This window comes from Anolis carolinensis, chromosome 3, assembly GCF_035594765.1.
Source record: "Anolis carolinensis isolate JA03-04 chromosome 3, rAnoCar3.1.pri, whole genome shotgun sequence".
NCBI lineage: Eukaryota > Metazoa > Chordata > Lepidosauria > Squamata > Dactyloidae > Anolis > Anolis carolinensis.
This window is the reverse complement of record NC_085843.1, coordinates 189,438,657-189,449,842: the sequence shown is the minus strand read 5'-3', so window position 1 is coordinate 189,449,842 and position 11,186 is coordinate 189,438,657. Positions and strand designations below refer to the sequence as shown.

Here is an 11,186-nt window from a genome sequence, read left to right as displayed (position 1 = left end):
ACCCTGACTGGGACTGCCTTCTATCTGGAAACGGATGTCTTCACTGTGGAAGAACATGTGGGTCAAGAATAGGTCTCTACAGTTACCTACCGCCAAGACCCTACGCTTGGAAGGCCTTCCTGCTCGGACACAAGTGATTGCCAATGACATGGACACTTGCATATGTCAAAGCGTCCATTTTTCTCTTGACTGTAAACTGCTTTTTTAAGGCTATTGAAGCAAAAACTATCAAGATTTAAAAATAATATGGCATAAGCTTTAACACACTGAGCCACCGGAGTCAACTGTAAAATACCTCCCCTCTAAGCAGTGCCTAATTTCTCTACTCACAGCTCAGCTGTATTCTAAGTATCACTTAACAAAAACAGAACAGAATGATACTTTGACTTCCCTCAATCTCGATATTATATTCCCGAAGATGCATCTTTGAATTGGCCGTTGCATCCTCTGTCGACTCACGCTTAAAAGAACATGGTGACACCCCCAGTTGTAACTTTTCTTGATAATGATGAGTAGTACTCTTGGTAAGTATTCTTTGGATTTGGTTCAACAACCAGTTACAAATCCACCTCACAACGGCACTGTTTACACTACAATTTATCAGTCAGCCTGCAGAAATATCATGCTTGAACTTGTTGAAAGCCTTGCTGAAATCAAAATATATATTACATCGACTGTTCTTCCTTGATATATCAAGATTTTAGCTAGAGAAAGAGAAAGAGAGAGAGAGAGAGAGAGAGAGAGAGAGAGAGAGAGAGAGAGAGAGAGAGAGAGAGAGAGAGAGAGAGAGAGGATAAGCCCTGTTTGTAGTTTAAAAAAAAACCCATGCTGGCTTTTAGTAATCACAGCATTCCTTTCTAGGTATTCACAGACTGACTTTTTAATGACCTGTTCTAGAACCTTTTTTCATATTGAAGTCAAGCTGAATAGAAAGTGGGTCTGCTCCATATTTGCAAGGTCTAGGAAGTCAGAAAAGGAGGCTTTCAAACTCAGATGTTTCTCTCTAGCTTGGAGTTCATTCTCTGTGCTCTTTTTTAACTTTAAGAAACTAAATTTATGATGCAATTTTATACGTGCCTGCTCAGAGAAATGTCCCTCTATGTCTAAATTACTCCCAGATTAGTGGGTACAAAAATGCAATGTTGGAATGGGTTTGCTGTCACAGACAAGACTGTAAGTCTACCATAAGATACACATGTGTGCTAGAATGGAGAGGCATAACATTATCTCTTCAGATTTTTAAAAATAACATTTTTATGAGAAGTTTTTTATTTTTACAACACCCTCTACATGCATAAACAGAGCAAATATACAGCATTCCAGCCATAATATCTGCCAAAAGAAAGTTAATCTATTAAACTGAAAGTATAGGTTACAGATCATACGAGGACATGACAAGAAAGCTGACTGGCACAACCTGGGGATCACAACCAGATACAGTGAAGACATCTGCCCTTGCGCTTTGCTACTCTGCTGCTGAATATGTATGCCCAGTGTGAAATACCGTATATATTTGAGTATAAGCCGACCCAAATATAAGCCGAGACACCTAATTTTACCACAAGAAAACTGGGAAAACATTGACTCCAGTATAAGCCGAGGGTGGTAAATTTCAGAAATAAAAATAGATACCAATAAAATTACATTAATTGAGGCATCAGTAGGTTAAATGTTTTTGAATATTTACATAAAGCTCAAGTTTAAGATAAGACCGTCCAACTCTGATCAAAACATTACTCTCATCTTCTTCAATGTAAATGTGCTTATGTATCCTTTTAATAATAATAGAGTAAAATAATACATGTAATAATAATAATAATAATAAATACAGGAAAATAATACAATAATAATAAATACAGGAAAATAATAAATGCAATAATAATAAGATCAGAGTGAAATAGTAAATGTAATAATAATAATAATAATAATAATAATAATAATAATAATAATAATAGAGTAAAATAAATGTAATACCGTGTTTCCCCGAAAATAAGACAGTATCTTATATTAGTTTTTGCTCCCAAAGATGTGCTAGGTCTTATTTTCAGGGGATGTTTTATTTTTCCATGAAGAAGAATTCACATTTATTGTCAAACAAAAAAAAATGAACATTTATTATATATTGTACAGTAGTTGTCATCACAAACCAACATAATCAAACCAGACAAACTGAATCCTGTCAAGAATTTCTTGTTACTACATAAATAGTAGTAACCGATCCTGCAAGTTCTGGTGTTTTGTTTGGTGGGCGCCGGGCATGCTTCCAAACAAAAACTTTGTTAGGTCTTACTTTCGGGGGAGGCCTTATATTTAGCAATTCAGCAAAACCTCTGCTAGGTCTTATTTTTTGGGGATGTCTTATTTTCGGGGAAACAGGGTAGTAGCAACAATAATAGAGAAAAATAATAAATGTAATAATACCAAGAATAATAGAGAAAAATAATAAATGTACCATATATTTTCGAGTATAAGCTGACCCAAATATAAGCCAACCAGGACCCACACTCGAGTATAAGCCGAGGGGGGCTTTTTCAGTCTTAAAAAAAGGGCTGAAAAACTAGGCTTATACTTGAGTATATACAGTATATCTCACCACGTTAAAACAGTGGATGCAGCTCTTAATGAGACATGCCACATTATCACAGGATGCCTACACACCACACAACTGGAGAAATTATACTGTTTAGCCAGCATTGCACCACCTGACATCCGCCGGAAAGTAGCAGCCATCAATGAAAGGACCAAGGCAGTGACATGTCCAGCCTATTCCCCTGTTCAGTTATCAGCCAGCATGCCAACATCTTAAATCAAGAAATAATTTTCTAAGATCTACAGAGATACTCGCAGGAACACCTCAGCAAACAAGAGTCCAAAGGTGGCAAGCTAAAACCTGGAACCTCAACCCATGGCTGATATCAAATGAGAGACTCCCTCCTGGGCACACAGAAGACTGGGTGACTTGGAAGGCATAGAAGAGACTGTGCCCTGGCTCCACGAGATGTAGAGCCAACCTTAAGAAATGGGGCCACAAAGTGGAGTCCACGATATGTGGATGTGGAGAAGAGCAAACCAGAAACCACCTATTACAATGCAATCTGAGCTCTGCCACATGCACAATGGAGGTCCCTCTTGTAGCAACACCAGAGGCACTCCAAGTGGCCAGCTACTGGTCAAAGGACATTTAGTACAATGCCAAGTTTAAGCAGAGGCTGGATGGCCATCTGTTAGGGGTGCTTTGAATGTGATTTTCCTGCTTCTTGGCAGGGGGTTGGACTGGATGGCTCGTGAGGTCTCTTCCAACTTTATGATTCTATGAGCAAGGAGCCAACCAATTTATCAACAACTATAAAATTATGAACGGGAACTGTATTTTCAAACAATACTGTATTTTTTTCTGAAGATTTCAAGTTACTCACATCAGGTCCAAGCAAAGTTTTTAAACTTTGTTTGTCTTTTCAAATACATTACAACTGTATCCTCAGTTCACTTCTGATATGATAAATAAATAAATGACAACATTGTTGTAATATCCCCCTTACCTTACCTTTGAAGCACTTAACTTTTCTTGCAGTGATACATTTTCCCCTCAAAACCAAATAAATAGAAAACATGAAAGAAAAGGTGGAAAGAAGGAATCAAAACAGAAACAAAACCATGAATCTCAGTGGTAAACTGGTCTACATAATTTAAGCTGCTGTACTGAACTTTTAAAAGTTGTGTTGAGTGTGAGGGTGATTTAAATCAGGACTTTGCGTGCTGGCTTAACTCTTCTTAGTGTTAATCCGGGTGGACTGTTTGAGTTGCCACTTCCTTCTCCCAAGTTCTTAATAGCAAGGGAAGGCAGCATGCTGGAAGTAGATATACCTACTGAATTTGTCCAGTGCAAATGGGAAAGAATGTCAGTTCAAGTAATTTCAAAACAATGTACTAAAATTTACAAATTGCCTAATTGGGATGGAAAAATTTAATAATGGGACAATGGAAGAAAGTTTAAGGACACATATTTTGCTTTCCTCTGTAATCTTGCTTATTTTGTCACTTGCCTGGTCAAGCGGGTCTCCAACCCAAAGACCATGGCTAAGGCAAAAGAGACATGTGTATTTCCAGCTCAAGGAGCTGTGTGTTTTGCCCAATGGAGGAGCATGCAAGGAGCAGCAAGCAGTGACCCTTCAGTCCATGCTAAGCGAGCTGGCATGGCAGGGGAAAGAGTAAAGGATTTCCAGTGACACTGTGAAGGATTTCCAGTCCTAGAATTAAAAAAAAAACCCATTGCCAATTAATTTATTTATATTTCGGGATTAAAGATGTGCTCCTAATAATACAATAAAAAGTGATTATGGAAATATTGGGTTGCTGTGAGTTTTCCGGACTGTATGGCCATGTTCCAGAAGCATTCTCTCCTGACATTTCACCCACTTCTATGGCAGGCATCCTCAGAGGTTGTGAGGTCATAACCTCTGAGGATGCCTGCCATAGATGTGGGTGAAATGTCAGGTGAGAATGCTTCTGGAACATGGCCATACAGCTCAGAAAACTCACAGCAACCCAGGGATTCTGGCCAAGAAAGCCTTCGACAACACATGGAAATATTGGTCATCGCAGTATTGGTGGTAATAAGATCCCAGAATAGAATATATGAAGAAAGAATGTTCTGATAGCTGTTCTTAATCTATATGGTGTTAAAGGCTTATATACATTAAGGAAATAATGAGTCAGGCTTTCAAAGAATTTTATGGTGAATGGTGTTAATGGTAGAAGAAATAATTGCCAAGAACTTTATTAAGTGTCAGTATTTAAAGGGCTTTACCAATAACTCATGTCAGCTTATTGATACGTTATGTAAAGAACAAACAATAAGCAATGATACTTGCTTTGAAGGATTGCCTGTAGCTTGCCACCAATATTCAGTGGTGTTATTTGCTGCCAAATGATGGAAATATGATGGCAGCATTGTGTACTGTTGTAGATGGGGCAAGGGGCAGGATAAACTGGATTTTCATTGCTCACTTGTGGTAAAATGGCTTATCCTTTTCTTCTATCTCCTCACTTTCTAGGCTTTGCAAGATTAGAGATTTGTAGGATAGTGATGTGCATTGCTTACTTCTCCAAATGCTGTTGGACATCACTCCTAGCAGATACAGCCCATGGTTGGGTAAAATGTGAATACCTCAGACACCTTAGAGTAGGGCTTTTGGGAATACCTCTGTTGTAGAGATAGTCACCCATCCAAGGAGAACAAAAACAGCCTTGCCCCTTATATGGTATATGCATACAAAGAAAGAAAGAAAGAAAGAAAGAAAGAAAGAAAGAAAGAAAGAAAGAAAGAAAGAAAGAAAGAAAGAAAGAAAGAAAGAAAGAAAGAAAGAAAGAAAGAAAGAAAGGTGGAGGCTCCTTCTTTGGAGGCTTTTAAGCAGAGGCTGGATGGCCATCTGTCGGGGGTGCTTTGAATGCGATTTCCTGCTTCTTAGCGAGGGGGGTTGGACTGGATGGCCCATGAGGTCTCTTCCAACTCTACTATTCTATGATTCTAAGAAAGAAAGAAAGAAAGAAAGAAAGAAAGAAAGAAAGAAAGAAAGAAAGAAAGAAAGAAAGAGAAAGAAAGAAAGAAAGAAAGAATTATTATCAAGTCAGTTGAAGGCTTTTAGAAGAGCGAGACCATTGCTGCTGCTTCCTCTTTGACTTCTCTTCTATCTTCTCCCAGTGTGGTCAGTGTTCAATGTGAAACTTCACTTGTACAAGGTAACAGAGGCCAATGATTCCTAGGGGCAGCCATAGTGCTATAGTGGAGGGATGGATTAATGTGGCGAACAACAAATATCATATCTCATTGCATAATAGTAGCACTTATTCCCCCCCCCCTTTTTTTTTTTTGAGAAAAGTAGGTGCGACTATTATGTGAGGGGGGAAGTCTTTATTTGTTTCAAAACAGTAACTTTTTAATAAAATGATGTTGAAAACAACTTGAGAACATATACAAGTGTCCAGAAAAAAAATTACAAAGTTAAACATTTTAATTTTCCGTCCTGGAAGGCTTCATGCCACCATCATCGCTGTCATTCTCTGATGTGCTGTCCTCAGCACTGCTCGCAACAGATGTTTTTTTCCTCCTCATCACTCTCCCATAGTGCATCATCTTCTGATCATCCTGTACAGTATAAATATCAGATTTCTGAAAGCTTTTCACAACAATGTCCTCTGTGATAAGGACCCAACTCTTAATTATTCATGTGCATATTAATTCTAAGGAGGGGGGCACTTCACATTTCCAGCACATATCAAACCGCTAAACTGCTATGCTGCAGAAAAATACTGCCGATCGAAAGGTTGACAGTTTGAGCTTGGATCGGGATGAGCACCCGCCATTAGCCCCAGCTCACTTGCCCACCTAGCAGGTCGAAAGCAGAAATGTGAGTAGATAAATAGGTACTGCTTTTAGCAAGGAGGCAATAAAAGTGCCCTTAAGGACATCGATCTGATGAAAGATCCTTGGCATGGAAGATGGAACAACAACACCCCCCATGGCTGGAGTCGAGCACAGCCTCCAAGATGCAGGATATAAGATGGGAAAAACTGCCTTTACCTCTGTTTGTGTTGTCTGTCCTTGTTAATTGTATAATCGGCATTGAATGTTTGCTGTATGTGTATTCTATAAGCCGTTCTGAGCCCCCTTCAGGGTGAAAAGGGCGAAGTGCAAATCCTGTAAATAAAATAAATAAATAAATAAATAGATAAATTGGTGATCACCACTCAGCCCCCGATGGCGTAGTGGACTAAAGCCTCGTGACTTGAAGGTTGGGTTGCTGACCTGAAAGCTGCCAGGTTTGAATCCCACTCGGGAGAGGGTGGATGAGCTCCCTCTATCATCTCCAGCTCCATGCAGGGACATGAGAGAAGCCTCCCACAAGGATGGTAAAAACATCAAAACATCCGGGCGTCCCCTGGGCAACGTCCTTGTAGACGGCCAATTCTCTCACTCCAGAAGTGACTCAAGTTGCTCCTGACACGGAAAAAAAATCCACTCATTATACAAGTACAAATGGTGCAAGTGACTTTTAAAGGGCTTGTTCACCGATACATCCAGTGGCTGCAAGACAGCACTATCTCTGTGTCTTATTGTCACAGAGAAGTTACTTCACTTCCTTGACAATGCGACTTCAGAAACTGCCCAAAATCAAGCAAAGCTGGCTTTTTCCTAAGTGCACCTCATATTCTGTTCTACACAGTTTAATCCAATCCAACATGAATTCTAAGTCCATCCAACTCTTTGCCTGCACATGTACATAAATCCCATGGGGAAATTGTACTCCCTTAGGCATTGTTTTCCTCTTTAAAATGATGTAAGGTGGTAACTTCCATCAACTGTAAAGGTAAGAATTGTGGTGGACCACAATCTCTCATTACCAGTGGTTCTCATGGTATTTCCCAGCAGCCCCAATATGCAAAAAATACCAGCTTGGTTGAAACATAATAACACCCATCATCCAATGCACATGATGCACAGCCAATACCAGTAGCTACATGCAACAAATGGAGAATAAATACTGTAAATAAATAAACAATAAATAAATAAATAAACAGGGAGAATAAATATGGCAGGGCTCATGCTCCTGACAGCAGCACTCCCAGATCTCAGAAAGTGATCTTTCCTACAATCACCTCCTACCTTTCGAGATCCTTAGCTGGAGATGCTGGTGCTTGACTGCTGGGCTCTAGTCTATGGTACTGCTTGGAACTCGTTCTTTTGCAAAGCATTATGCTCACCAGGTAATCTAAAAAATAGGTCTGCTATCCAGAACCATTCTTTAGACTGAATGGATATAATTCCAGGAAGCTGTAACGGCGCTCCATGCAGTCATGCCGGCCACATGACCTTGGAGGTGTATACGGACAACGCCGGCTCTTCGGCTTAGAAATTGAGATGAGCACCAACCCCCAGAGTCAGACATGACTGGACTTAACGTCAGGGGAAACCTTTACCTTTACCTATAATCCTAGGGCACAGTTTCAACAAAAATGCTCAAAAGGGGCCTACAGTTCTGCAATAATTTCACTTCTAGTACTTGTTATTTTGCCACAGTGAAAGCTCTATACAAGGCCTGTGTGTTTAGAGCTGCCTGGGCTCTTGTACATCAATGCCTCACAGTAGTGGTATATCAAGCAAACTGTATTTTGGAGGAAGTGCATTCAAGTTCATCAAAACATGCTTGCTGGTAACATGTCAGAAACTGAGAGCAACCTCCAAGCATTAAGACTCCCAACAAGAAAGAGCATATTGTAAAGGCAGTGGGGCGGGGGGGGGGGGGGGGGGGGAAGCAGGGGGAATGTGTATGTGTGTGTATTCGTTCTTTTTCCTTTGGAGAAAGTGAAACAGGGAGAGTACTGAACAGGACAGCAAGTACAGTACTTCAATCTTCCCTTACCATAATCATTATTCAAACTATTTAAGCAATTGTTGAATGAACAAAAGTTTTAATCAGTGACACCATTGTATTCACAGGGCTACTGATGTCAGAAAATTACCTTCCGCCCATGAGGTATAGTAAATGAAATTAAAGACGGCAGCCTTAATGAGAAAGAATGACAGACAAAAATCAGGAAGCCTTGCATGCTGTATTTCTCAGAGCTTGTCTACAGCACCCAAAAAAAATCCAGCGTCAATTAACACTAACAATCAACCACAAAACTGCTCTAGTTTCCTTCTGTTAGTGCCACATCTACCCATAATACTCTGCACTGGATTCAGATTACAGTCCTCACCTCAAATCCAGATCAACTATGCTTTATGGTCCCCTTCTCCAGTACAGAGAAGCTTGGTGCTGCTGGCAGGAGAGAATGGGATGGGGAACTGGGCCAGCTTGGAAATGTAGCTGTGAGATGTGAGAATTGGGGTTAAGAGTTGGCACTGCTGGCAGAAGAGGAGAGGATTGAAAGAATTAAAATGACCATGTTTGCCATCAAGCAATAGCTCATCTCTCTTCTTAGTCCCCTTTTATACTGTCCCTATATCCCAGTATCTGATCCCAGATTAAACCCTTGTGCTGGCAGGTTGGGTTGCTGACCTGAAGGTTGCCGGTTTGGATACAACCTGGGGAGAACGTGAATGAGCTCCCTGTATCAGCTTTAGCTCCATGTGGGGACATGAGAGAAGCCTCTTATAAGGATGGTAAAAACATCAAAACATCTGGGCGCCTCCTGAGCAACGTTCTTGCAGATGACCAATTCTCTCACATCAGAAGCAACTTGCAGTTTCTCAAGACGCTCCTGACACGAAAAAAGTACCTGATCCCAGGTTATCTGCTTTGAACTGGATTATAGGAGTCTCCACTGCCAGATAATCTAGGATAAGAAGATAATCTGGGCTCAGATCCTGGAATATAGGGCAGCATACAAGGGGCCTTAGCAGGGCCGGCCCAAGGTAATTTTCAAGTGTATGCGAACCGAATTTTGGCTCCTCCCCCCCCCCCCCAAACCAAGCACTGAAAAATAAAAGTGTTGGATAAGTGAAAATGTTGGATAATAAGGAGGGATTAAGGAAAAGCCTAAATAAAGAACAACACTCTGAAAACAGGGGAAATCCAGACAGGAAACACTAGCCTCAAACAGAGAAGAGCTCTTTCTCCCACCCTGGACTTCATTCCACAGATATATAAACCCCACTTAGCTAGCTTCCAACAGACCTCAAAACCTCTAAGGATGCCTGCCATAGATGTGGGTGAAATGTCAGGAGAGAATGCTTCTGGAACATGGTCAGGCAGCCCGGAGACCTGGCCTCGAGGGCGAAGGCCAGAACAGCCTGGGCGGAGTTGCCTCAACAGCGCCCCCCAGAGGATGGTGCCTCAGGCAACTGCCTAGCTCGCCTAATGGTTGAACCGCCTCTGGGCCTTAGTCTTGTCTCTCTTCTTCTATCTACTACTTCTCTCATCAGCAGCCATGTTTTGTTCATTGAAAGGCAATGAGTGAAGAATGAAGACTATGCCTACTTTTTCATTAGTGATTTAGGATGTAGGTTTTCCATGCGTATGTAAATGAAAAGCTTTCATAAACCTTTAAATCTGTAACCTACCACAGTTTACCTTGTTTTTTTCTTAAGTCACCCAAGGAATTCAGGAAAGCAACACAGAGGAATTGAGGCATGCTTTCTCTGCTACTTTGGGTGCATCTACAATGTAGAATTGATGCAGTTTGACACCACTTTCACTGCCTTGGCTCAATGCTATGGAATCATGGGAGCTCTACTTTTACAAGGTCTTTACTAGTAAAATGTGAGCTAGACAATACAACCGTTGGGTGAATTTGTAATTGGTTAAGTGACTGAATCCAAATGGTTCCTCTTAATCCTAGAAAGAAGTGACTAGTGGCGTGCCACAGGGTTCGGTCCTGGCCAATGCTGTTCAACATCTTTATAAATTACTTGGATGAAGATTTAAAGGGTGTGCTTATGAATCTTGCAGATGACACCAAATTGGGAGGGATAGCTAATGTTCCAGAAGACAGGATCAGAATTCAAAATGACTTTAACAGATTAGAGAGCTGGACGAAAACTAACAAAATTAATTTCAACAAGGAGAAATGTAGGATACCACACAGAAAAAAATGAAATGCACAGATACAGAATGGGCAACACCTGACTCAACAACAGTCCATGTGAAAGAGATCTTGGAGTCTTAGTGGGCAACAAGTTAAACTTGAGCTAACATGATGCAGCAGCTTAAAAAGCCAATGGGATTTTGGGCTGCATCAAAAGGAGTATAGTGTCTAGATCAGGGGTCCCCAAACTAAGGCCCGGGGGCCAGATGTGGCCCTCCAAGGTCATTTACCTGGCCCCTGTCCTAAACTTTAGACTTAGGGTTGACCTAAGTCTACCTGGTCTTTGGAGGTCTCTTTGCTTAGCTACGGCCGTATGAGACCATCTAGATGGCTTTTGGAGGTCACTTTCATTAACTATGGTCATATGAGACCGTCTAGATGGCCTTTGAGGGTGCCTTTACTTACCTATGGTTTTATGAGATTGTCTTGATGGCCTTTGGGGGCCCCTTTCCTTACCTATGGTCTTATGAGACCATCTAGATGGCTTTTGGAGGTCACTTTCCTTACCTATGGTCCTATGAGACCATCTAGATGGTCTTTGAGGATCCCTTTCCTTATCTATAGTCTTATGAGAACATCTAGATGGTCTTTGGAGGTCT

At 40.9% G+C, this 11,186-nt stretch overlaps 1 long non-coding RNA gene across 1 annotated transcript; it reads right to left on the bottom strand.

Annotated features, from left to right (window-relative positions):
- Window positions 1–5,316: 5,316 nt before the first annotated feature.
- LOC134297701 (uncharacterized) lies at window positions 5,317–8,260 on the bottom strand. Its single transcript, XR_010004545.1, has 3 exons — window positions 6,806–8,260; window positions 6,581–6,697; window positions 5,317–6,145 (listed from the first exon to the last, which is right to left on the bottom strand). It is a non-coding gene; the product is annotated as an uncharacterized LOC134297701 (long non-coding RNA).
- Between the last annotated feature and the right edge of the window lie 2,926 nt (window positions 8,261–11,186).